Genomic DNA, 11,854 nt, shown 5'->3' on the forward strand with positions numbered 1-11,854 from the left:
TGCACCAAAATTCGACATCCGAATACATTCCTTTCCAATAAAAACGATCTTGAATCTTAGTGTACACTTTATTTAAAGATAGATGTCCCGCTGTGGCATCATCATGACACGCATACAGTATTTCATCAATTAAACATCTCGGTATTGCTAATTGTCTTCTTAAACATTGTCGTCGCTTTCTGGATCCCGGTGTGAATAAATGATATAAAATACCACTATTGTCTAATTCATAATTATCCGATAAAATCACAGTTTCTCGCGCTTTCGATGACTGGTCCGGCAGTTCTCCTTTTTCCAAGTAGTTTATTATTGCAAACAAATTTGAATCTTTTCTCTGCGTTTCACAAAGTCTATCAATAGAAAGTTTGGGAATAACACCTCCAATTTTATTGTCTTTTAATGGCGCAATAGGAGGAATTCTCGATAATGCATCTGCGTTTTGATGCTTTCGGCCGGCTCTATGTTCAATTTGAAGATCATATTCCTGTAAGGTCAATGACCAACGTGCTAACCTTCCAGCTGGGTCTTTAATGTTCATGAGCCATTTCAATGGATTATGATCAGTTATAATTGTTACTTTTCTTCCATAGAGATAATGTCTGAAGTATTTCACACCCCACACAATAGCTAGAGCTTCCTTTTCTATCACCGCATAATTACGTTCGTTCGGTTTAATTGTTCTACTTGCATACGCGATCACCCTTTCACTTTCTGGTCCCTGTTGAGCCAAGACTATTCCAAGGCCTGTATCACAAGCATCTGTCATCAGGAAAGGTAAATTGAAATCGGATAGTGTAGTATGGGATATTGTGTCAAGGCCTGCTTAAACATGTCAAAGGTTCTTACACAATTTTCGTCCCAAATGTATTTCGTTCCTTTCCTTAAAAGCTTATGAAAACTGTCTGCTTTACTTGCAAAGTCAGGAATAAATTTCCTATAGTATGATATCAATCCTACAAAACTTCTGAGTTCACTAACATTGTTTGGCTTCGGAAAGTTTTTGATTGCACTTACTTTCTCTTTATCAGGTGAAATACCATGTTCATTTACACAATGTCCTAAGAAAGTGACTTCCCGTTTTGCAAAGAAGCACTTTTTCGCCTTGAGTTTTAATCCTGATTCTTGAAATCTAGTAAAGACACTTTCTAATCTATTCACGTGTTCTTCAAAGGTTTCAGAAAAGATTATAACATCATCGATATATACAAGACAAGAATTCCACAATAATCCGGAAAGGAGCGTATCCATAAGTCGTTGAAACGTCGGCGCACTATTACATAATCCAAACGGCATAAAGTTGAATTCAAAGTGACCACCAAAATATGAAAAGGCTGTTTTCTCTTTATCAGATTCCTTAACAGGTACCTGATGATATCCTTGGCACATATCTAGAACAGTATAGTATTTCGATTTGTTTAGAGCATCTAGCATTTCGTCAATTCTCGGAATCGGATATACGTCCTTTTTCGTAACTTCATTTATCCGACGATAATCGATGCACAGTCTTATCGATCCATCACGTTTGGGAACCAAAACTATCGGGGCAGAGAACGGACTTTTAGACTTCCGAATAATCCCTTGATCACATAAAACTTTAACTTTATTGTCTATCAAACCCCTTTCACTGAATGGGATTCTAAACGGACGTTGATAGATTGGTTTGCTATCACCAATATCAATCGAATGTTCCATCAATGTAGTATTTCTAAGCTGATTATCAGAAAATGCAAATATAGACTTGTACTTTTTCAAATGAATTTCTAATTTCTCTTGATCACTATTATCTAATCCTTCATCTATATTGAATGTATTTGTATTGTCATTAATACTTTCTTCTATATCTATTCCATTCATAGAATCATACTGTAAATTATCTCTTTCAGAAAATTGCATATCTTCTAAACATTCAAAATTGATGGATTCTTCATTATTAAACACAATATAATTATTTCCTAAATCTACATTGCATGAAAAATCACACAGAATATCTAATCCTATAATACACTGATAAGAAAAATTACTAGCTACGTAGACACTATACACAAAATTACACTTATTTCCAATCTTGAATTCTACATTTGCTTTTCCAATAATTTCAATTTTACCACCTGACGCCGAAGTAATACATACATTATTTACTTCAGATACATCCCTCCTATTAACAAAACAATCATTCACAATACTAACTGTTGATCCCGTATCAACTAACATTAAAACACTTTTCTCATTGACTAATCCTCTAATTTTGGCGACACAAAATTTTGGATTTAATTCACAGGAAATAACATTTTCCTTTACAACATCGGAAATAACATTTTCCTTTACCACATCTGAACTAACCTTGGCGAGACAAGATTTTTCAGTACTAATATCCAAATCATTCAGAACAGACGTCGCGACAGACGAATTTCCGAAATTTCTATTTCCAAATACATTAGGAGGATTCCTGTCCTTTCCTGTTGCCTTCCCTCCTATTAAGGAAGCAGCTCTTAGTTTCCCGACGCATAAGTAGAATTCTTCTCATCACAACTTCTCTCTACGTGTCCAACTTTCATACAGTAGTTGCAAATTGGTCTACCGTCTGATGCTCGTAGGTTTCTGTTGCTTCCATATCCTCGTCCTCTTCCTTGTCCTCTTGATTGTTGGAATCTATTCCCACGATTTCCAAAACCACCTCTTCCTCTCGTAGGTATATTGTTCATTTGCATTGCCAACACTTTCATTTGTTCAGAAAGATCTTTAATGCTATCCTCCAAATTGTTATTACTTATTGCGCATGCTGCAACTGTTTGTTTGTCCCGATTTGTCAAAGTATTGTTGCATTCTTCTCTTTTTGCTGACCTAAACGCTTCTTCAAATGTTGTAGGATTCGATAACATGACGAATCGTTTAATGTCCTGCTTGAGCCCTTGAATAAAATGTTCTTTAATCAGAACGTCTTTCTGATCTCTTTTCATATCGGAATATGCTCGTGTCGCAAGTTTATTAATTTCCGAAGCGAAATCTTCAACATTTTGTCCTTCACGTTGTCTTGCCTAGAAAAGGTTACTGTAATACAATGATTGTAATTCCTTGGGCATAAATCTTGTCCTAAGGGATTCACATAATGTTGCTATATCTTCCTTTTTGTCGTCCTCTAGAGATTCGTAGAATTCCGCTGCACGGTCTTTCAAAAATGCAGGAAGCGTATTTAATTTTCTTTCACGGCTCCATTCATTTGCAGTAGCAATTCTATCAAAGTTTTTCAGCCAACTGTCAATATCTTCGTCCAGATTTCCATAAAATATAGTAGGTTTCACAATGTCTTTAGTAGGTGATGGTTTAAATGTACTTAAGTTTGTCCGTATTTCAATTTCGTCATCTTCCGATCTATTTCTTCTTGATCGTCCTTTGGGCGGCATATTGTAGAGTTGAAAGTTAAGTATGAAATATTAAATTAAAATCCAAAATAAATCCAATATAAATAAATCCCGCCGCTGGCCACCATAATGTCACGGAGGCGGGAGCGGTTCTAAGGCACTGGCTTTTAAAACTGTGTTCAGATATATACAAATTTATTATCAACAGGTTCAAAAATATACACTTGAATTAATTTACATTTATATAAAGATACATCCACTCACTCTCGTTAACTATTCTCGACTCTCCCGCATCTCAACATTTACCCAGTTTTATTCTCGTGAAGGCCTTTACTACTTTCATCACTTTCTCACACATAAAATTGTCATTCATCCCCAGACCACACAACTATAGGGACAGAATATAAACAAACAGAGACATAAATTATACGGCTTCTAATTGGAAATGATACTGCATTATACATTAAATTTAACGGTCAAATACTTAACACTCTTTACTATAAAAAATGTATGTGGGCAATTAAATACGGATCTGAGATAAGATATAAAAATGCAAGTTTCACCCTATGACAACACTTTCTTGAATTTGCTCAATTTCCTGGTTGGCAACACTTACTAGATAGCGTCGCACTTCACTTTGCGAAGCACAAAATCTATTGGCATTCAATATTTCAACAGGGTATTTTGAACAAAAATCATGCTACATTTGTAAAGCCAATCCTAAATGAAAAGGAGTATAAAAAAAAAATTGGCCACATAAACGATTGACTCAACAATTGCCAAGCATATACGCAATTTCTCTGGTGCCATTTCCTGAGAATAGACTTGGCTGTATGCAGAATCAACGAGAAGCTATAACATGAATTGCAAATAAATACGAAGGCATTGACTGATTTGAAGAAGAAAGAGATAATTCATGCGAAGTTTGGTATTCTTCTGTGAAAATTTGTCATGAGAGTTTCGGTGTCTTTTCTGAGAATACTTGCAGCAGTATGCAATATCTGTTCGTTGTTTGTGTCTATTTCTGTTGACAATGAGATTTTGAGGTAAGTTTTCAATAGACTAGCAGCTGATATGCCATCTCCAATAGTGATGTTGCTACTGAATTGTATGTTAGATTTTCCTTGAACTTGTTGAAGTTGTATGACAACTGTGTTTCTGTAGAAATCAATGAGTTTACACTGCATTGTACAAGTAAAATGTTTAAAATTAGAACCAGTAGGAAGAAAAGATCTATATCATTCAAGTAACGTTGTCATGAGGAATGTTTTGTTCACCATTAAATCGTTGTCAATAGCCAAAAATGTAGCATGAACGATTATAATTGTCTGCAGTTCTTCAAATTCACAGCTATCGCATGAAACACTTTGATGTTCACCTCATCCAATATGATAATATAAGATAAGATTATGTTATAAGCAGTTACGCCTTGACAATAAATGGTTATGGCAACAAATTAAAGACAAACTACAATAAAATATATACAATGAAGGAGTGACAGCGGATATATATGAGAGAAATATATATATAAAAAAAAGTGAAACTTATACATTATTACAAAAATCAAGTACCTTTAAATAATGAGTTTCTAACCAACAAGCATTCATTCAAATAGTTGACAACAATTTTTAATATTGTTGGGGGATTACTATTTAGAATTGATATAAGCAAGTTGTATGATAAAGAAGGTAATGTGTTGTTCAATGGAACATTATTTATTTTTTTAATGAGGTTATCTCTCACATAGTTATATGATGAACATTTTAAAAGAATGTTTAGTTCATCTGCAATGTCTCCATTAATATTTGTTGCAGTAAAGACATACCCTACTCTGCTTTGGTATTTTTTAGATATCGCCCTCTTTCAATAGATAAAGTATGAGCACTTAATCTTAATCTACATATTAATGTTGATCTATAACATTTGGATTTGCATTGATCAACATACGAGGGTCTTCTATCTGGTTTATATAGTATATTAAAAAAGTTTATTTTTTTATTTTGATTGATGTCAGTTGGAAGGCTATATCGTTGATTCTCTCTTGAATGGGTTTTAAATACATTTTAATATCAATAGGATTTAGATTAATAAAATGGAATCCAAGTCTTAAAATAAGATTTTTCATATTTATTATCCAAGAGTTGCTTTGTATATTTTTAGGGCAAGTGAATTATTTGACTCTAGTATATGAATCCAATATTTTATTGCTGAAAATTCTATTCTGGTATATAAAGGCAATCTATTCAGCTCGGTTAAACATGCAGCATTTGATGCTTTACAATGTATTCCTAGAATTTCTTTAATAAGTTTATACTGCAAGTGTTCAAAGGGGTCTGAATCCCTGTGTTGTTTGCATATTCCACATACTTCACTACCGCAATAGGGTGTCAAATAATTTTTCTAATAGCTTGCATTGGTCATTCAGTCCAATTGTTTTCTTTTTATTTGAAAAAGTGCTTTTCTACCCTTTTCAAGCAATGAGCTATACATGTTTAGATTTCCTGTGTGCTGCAGTGTCATGACAAGGTAGCAGTATAATTTGACTGTTTCCAGGAATTCGTTATTATATCCACTTGAGTTAAATATAACTAGAACGCACCCGCGAAATCGCGGGCATATACAGCTTGTGAACTGTTGTAGGATAATGTTTTGTAAACGATATAATGTATGGAGAATTTCATAAAAAGGTATCAAAAGCCCTCTCCCTTTTTTCCAAAGTCCAATATTTGTTTCCTCTCTGTTAAATTCAATTATTTTCGTGTTTCTGGCTTCAGACCACAATTATTTTTCTCCATTGCTACAATGCATCTTTTGGTAAAAGTCAAATTAAATTAATCAAAAATTTGCACCGTTTCAAACATGAAATAAATGTAACTGCTTATATATAGACCATTATTAGTCTAATAAAATCTGCTTCTATGACAATCCATCAGTGCTTTTTCTTTTGAGGGCCTTATAAACATGCCAATGGTAGGATATGAATCTTGTATAAATGACTAAGACCGACTAAGGCTAATTTGAAGGGTAGCCGGAGGGTTCCTGATCCCAAAATTAAAACCACGAAGTCCCGAGATGCAGAATTTAAAGAAATTTATATCCCGAAATCCCGAAATCGAAAAATATATTCCCGGATCCAGTAAGTTTTGTTCAATTTGATTTTTTCTTCTCTATAGATAAATTTTGGATTTTTGGGGGGAAATTAAATGCTATGCGCATAGATGCTGTGAACTTTCCTTTTAGACTAAATATTATGATATTGATGAGGAAAAGCCATGGTAGTTAAACCTTAACCGAAAGACCCCAAAAAAATCTAAAATTTATCTATATAGAAGAAAAAATCTAATTACACAAAACAGAATATGAAAAGAAATAAAATAAAATACAAAGAGTATGTATTGGTATATATGTAGGATTGGTTCTGGGCTCATTTTTCATTCTATGTTCTTTAGTCTGTCTTGGGGGCCTGCAGGTCACATGAACATACATTGTAGTTCTCCACAATAAGATTGAGAATAAAAATGGGGAATATGTCAGTGACAACAACCCGACCAAAGAGCAGACAACACACAAGGGCCACCAATTGGTCATCGGTGCCTGTAGATCAAACCATATACTATCATAGTCGCCTGATGGTAACACCGTTTTTATCTGTACTATGTATAGACTAGTATAGAATAGTGGATTGATAATAGGTGCTTGTAGGTCACTTCACTATAGATCTGCACCATATCCTATCACCGGAGCTTACATATATATCACATCGCCATATGCCTGTACCTCATCCTAAGCATAGGAACCTGCTAGTCGCACTGGTTTTTATACGCCCGTCTTTTAGACGGGACGTATTATGGTATACCGTTGTCCGTCCGTCTGTCCGTCCGTCCGTCGTACCGTCTGTCCGTCCGTCCGTCGTCCACACTTCGGACAATAACTTAAAAACACTTTCACCAATTTCCATGAAACTTTAGTGAATTGTTAATAACTATTGACGTAAGCTCCCTTTCGTTTTTTTTTTAATTTCAGATTTTAAGTTTTGGATTTATGGGGCTTTATTCATAAAAAAAGGGGAATTGTTAACACTTCGGACAATAACTCAAAAAGGCTTTCACCAATGTCCACGAAACTTTGGTGAATTGTTTATATCTATTGATGTAAGCTCCCTTTCAATTTTTATAAATTTCAGATTTTAAGTTTTGGATTTATGGGGCTTTATTCATAAAAAAAGGAGGATTTTCAACACTTCGGACAATAACTCAAAAAGGCTTTCACCAATGTCCATGAAACTTTAGTGAATTGTTTATATCTATTGATGTAAGTTCTCTTTCAATTTTTATAAATTTCAGATTTTACATTTCCGTGTTATGAATTTTTATGCTTAAAAAGGGGGGATTTTCCAATTTTGGGACAATAACTAACACTTTCACAAAATTTTATGCAACTTTGATAAATTGTTTATATCTATTGACATAAGCTCCCTTTCCATTTTTATAAATTTTAGAATTAACTTTTTCTTAAAAGTAATGAATTTTTATACTTAAAAAAGGGGGATTTTATGAAACTTTGGTGAATATATTAATGTAACATCCCTTTTGATTTGTATATATATTTCTAGTTGATCATATAAATTCATTTAAAGCATAAAAGACAAGTTAAAAGAGCAACGGGCGTATCATGCGCTAAAGCGCAGCCCTTTAATATTTATAACATAGTCTATCATAGGTGCCTGTGGGTCACACTGTTTTTTTAATTTACCATATCCCATAATTGGTGACTGCAGGTCACACCGATTCTTTATGAACCTTATCCTATTATTATGCCTGCAGGTCACATAGCTTTTTGTATGTACCATATCCAATCATAGGCGCTTCTTTATGTACCGTATCCTATTTTAGTGTATACAGAATTATTATAGGTGACTGTTTGACAAGCCGCTTTTTCAATATCCTATCGAAGGTACCTGCAGGTCAAACCAACATTTATTTGAACCACCATTGCCGTCAGATCACATTTTTTCCCATAGCGAACATTACCTTTTGTTACTACATTCAGGTCACAGTGACACTGATTTATGGTTTTACATTAGCACATCATATAAGCTAGACTTCAGGTAACGTCCCCGTAGATCTGTATCATAGGTGCTTGCAGATCTTATCTTCTTTACCAGTGCCAATCATAGGACCCTGCAGATCAAACTGCTATGTTTCTGTAATAGCACGATGAACTACAGACACCTCAGATAATTATGGCACAGATCAATAGCACGATGAACTACAGACACCTCAGATAATTATGGCACAGATCAATAGCACGATGAACTACAGACATCTAAGATAATTGTGGTACAGATCAATAGCAGGATGAACTACAGACACAGGCACATCAGATAGTTATGGCACAGATCAATAGCAGGATGAACTACATGCATCTTAGATAGTTATGGTACATACCAAGAAGCAGGATGAACTACAGACACCTCAGATAATCATGGTACAGAGCAATAGCAGGGTAAACTACAGGCACCTCATATAATTATGGTAAAGATAACCAGTAAACTGTCATTGACGAGCAGAAAGTCACCTTTTTAGTGCATTTGATGCAATGCACAAAGTAATTCTAGTATTTAATGTCAACTGTATTTTGGCTGAGGCGATGTTTCCAAATTCAACATGTTCATATTTCGGCGTTTTTCAATAAAAGCGTATATTTCAGACCTAAAAAAATGGAAAATCAACTTGTCTAAAATTTAATTTCAAGAGTTATTTTGAATACCTCTATAATAGACCTGTTTGTAAACAAAAAGTGCAATCTTAAATACTCCTAAAATGATATTTTTTTCATACTTTGAGTACTGTTTCGTAGGGGACAAAAACGAAACTGCTTCTAAACACACATATGTTTGCAATTTTAAATGTTTTCTATAGACATTCAAGTTTGTTTACTTTATATACTAGGAAAATCTATTTTTTTCTGAATTGGAGAACCATTTTTTATCAATAAAGATTATACAGTACTTCACATATGAAGGTACAACTCGTGTTACGTAGTGGACATTTTGATGCGTTTCGTAGGTGACAAATCCGTTTCGTAGTGGACAAAAAGTTTCGTAGTTGACATCAACCCTATTCTATGTTAATGAAAACATAATAAAAATTACATGAAACTAACCCTTGGTATTTGCTTTGCACGAATATAATTGAAAAAAGAGTTAAAAAAGACTGCATGGTAGTGGTAGTGTCCCCTACGAAACGTTTTTCTCCCATACTTGTTTCGTAGGTGACCGTTTCGTAGGGGACGTATTCACATGTTTTATTTTTTTCCCACAATCCCTTTATTGCAAAAGTAACAAGACTGATTGTATTCATCAAAGCATGTATTAAGCTGTACACTGATATTTTTTTCATAATTTTAAAACCAGATACTGATGGAGATTTGACCCGTTTCGTAGTGGACATTTACAGAAATACGGTATCCCTCTGGTCCATTTGATGTGCTCAATTTTTTTTACCAACAATTTAATTGCCGTTATAAAAGCATCACTTCTTTTGTAAGACCCTAATGTTTATATCTCTTGCAAACAAAAATTACATTGATTTTATAAAACGGTTTATTAGCAAATTTTAATGACTTCGTTTCGTAGTGGACATTTTGTTAGGGACACACCATCTGAAATTAAAAATCCTATGTTAAAAGCTGTTTATTATAATATGTTGGCTCTAAACATTTTGAATTATTAAAGAACTTATATTAAGTAAAAATAAGTATGAATGTTGAACAGGCGGTCTAGGGACATGCCATTTTGGTTGTTTTGGACCATTCAGGAATCAATAAATTAGCAATCCCTTTAAAAAATTAACTGTTTCTTTGCTTAAATATGTTAAATCTAATTCAATGTACTGACTGCACAAAAAACTTGCAAAGACCAAACACATTTGTTTTTTAAATAACTATTTTAATTAATTATTTGAATTCGTCTGTGAAGTATTTTATATTTGTATTTGGTATATATGTATATATTATTTTATATGATGTTTAGCAGTTTGCTTGTTCGGTTTTTTTTTCTCATAAAAAATGGCTAGGACAAGAAAATACGTTTTTATTGAAAAACGCCCATTTATGATCAAGATGCAGGTACTGTGATGTTGTTATCTGGTTGCTGTGTCTGGAAGTCACCCTGGTGGTAAATGATAACCCGACATGTTTACCAGTATACAACACAGAACAGAAACGTTATTTGAATCGGGCTATGTATACAATAGCCTTGCTATAATGTATTTATACAATAGCAAATTTAGTTCAAAACAGAACGAAAACAAGTTCCTTCTTTAAAAAAGAAAAAGAAAAGCAATACATGAACCTAAGACCGCTGACTGGTCACCAAAAGATAGTTGATGAATGTGTTTGCTTAGACATGAGATAATTAAATTTGAATAGAAGAAGCCAGTTTATAGTGTTAAATTACAGCTACTATTTCCATATATATAACAACTCGCAAGTATACACCTTGTATTCTCACATATACACTTCCACAATATAACAACTTGCAACACTATCACGTATACACATTGTACTTTCACTGTACAAAATCTTATTATAACACTTTAAACCACAATCACTATTTCAAATATTCCCGTATAACACTAACACTATTTATATCCTTTGAAATAACTTAATTCACTTTACTTACCAGTTAGAATATATGATCCTTGAAGTTTACCCTTCAGTGGTCCACATAAAACTGACAAAGTTTTCTGTCTTGAGCTGGTTTATATACTACCATGTCGATCTGTCCATTTTACTGAAAGGGGTGAAAATCAAGACTTTATCAATTTTAGAGGTGTTTTAAGTAACAGATGGTGCTCCAACTATTGGAAAACTTATATACATATAAAAACGCAATTAATAAGAAAAGACAACTGGTATTTCACATCATATAAAAATAAATGAACTATGATCGATTTCCGTTATACTACCCTAAATAAAGTAAATAGCAATCAATCAATCGCCAAATTATTTAAAAAAAAACTTTAGCAAGTAAACTTGTTTCTGATGATTGCTTGAATTTGGTTCATGAAGGACCAATACTGCCGCTATGTTTGAATTGAGTGACATTTACTTTCAGCATTATCGGTTTAAAAAATGTTCAGACAATATATTTAAAAATCGTTTAAATCAGTCTTTAAGGTAGATAAGAGGATGTCTTACTCCATCTTGGATTTTGAAAAAGCAGATAACAATCGGTCTAGATCTTAAATGAAAGGTGCAAATTGCATGAGTAGTATTTATTCGTGTGTAAGATTTTTCATATAAATACAAAAAAAATGTGTTTATCATATTTACGACTGTATTTTACAAAAATCAGATTATTTTTTGTTTTATTCATTTTTTTTAAATTTAGCCATATAAGTTTAGATAACTCGGATACAATGGTAGATAACTCAATTAAGTAACTTTTGAAATAGGATGTGTTGTGAATTTACCTATTTTATTATACAGCA

Source organism: Mytilus galloprovincialis, chromosome 13 (genome assembly GCF_965363235.1).
Source record: "Mytilus galloprovincialis chromosome 13, xbMytGall1.hap1.1, whole genome shotgun sequence".
NCBI lineage: Eukaryota > Metazoa > Mollusca > Bivalvia > Mytilida > Mytilidae > Mytilus > Mytilus galloprovincialis.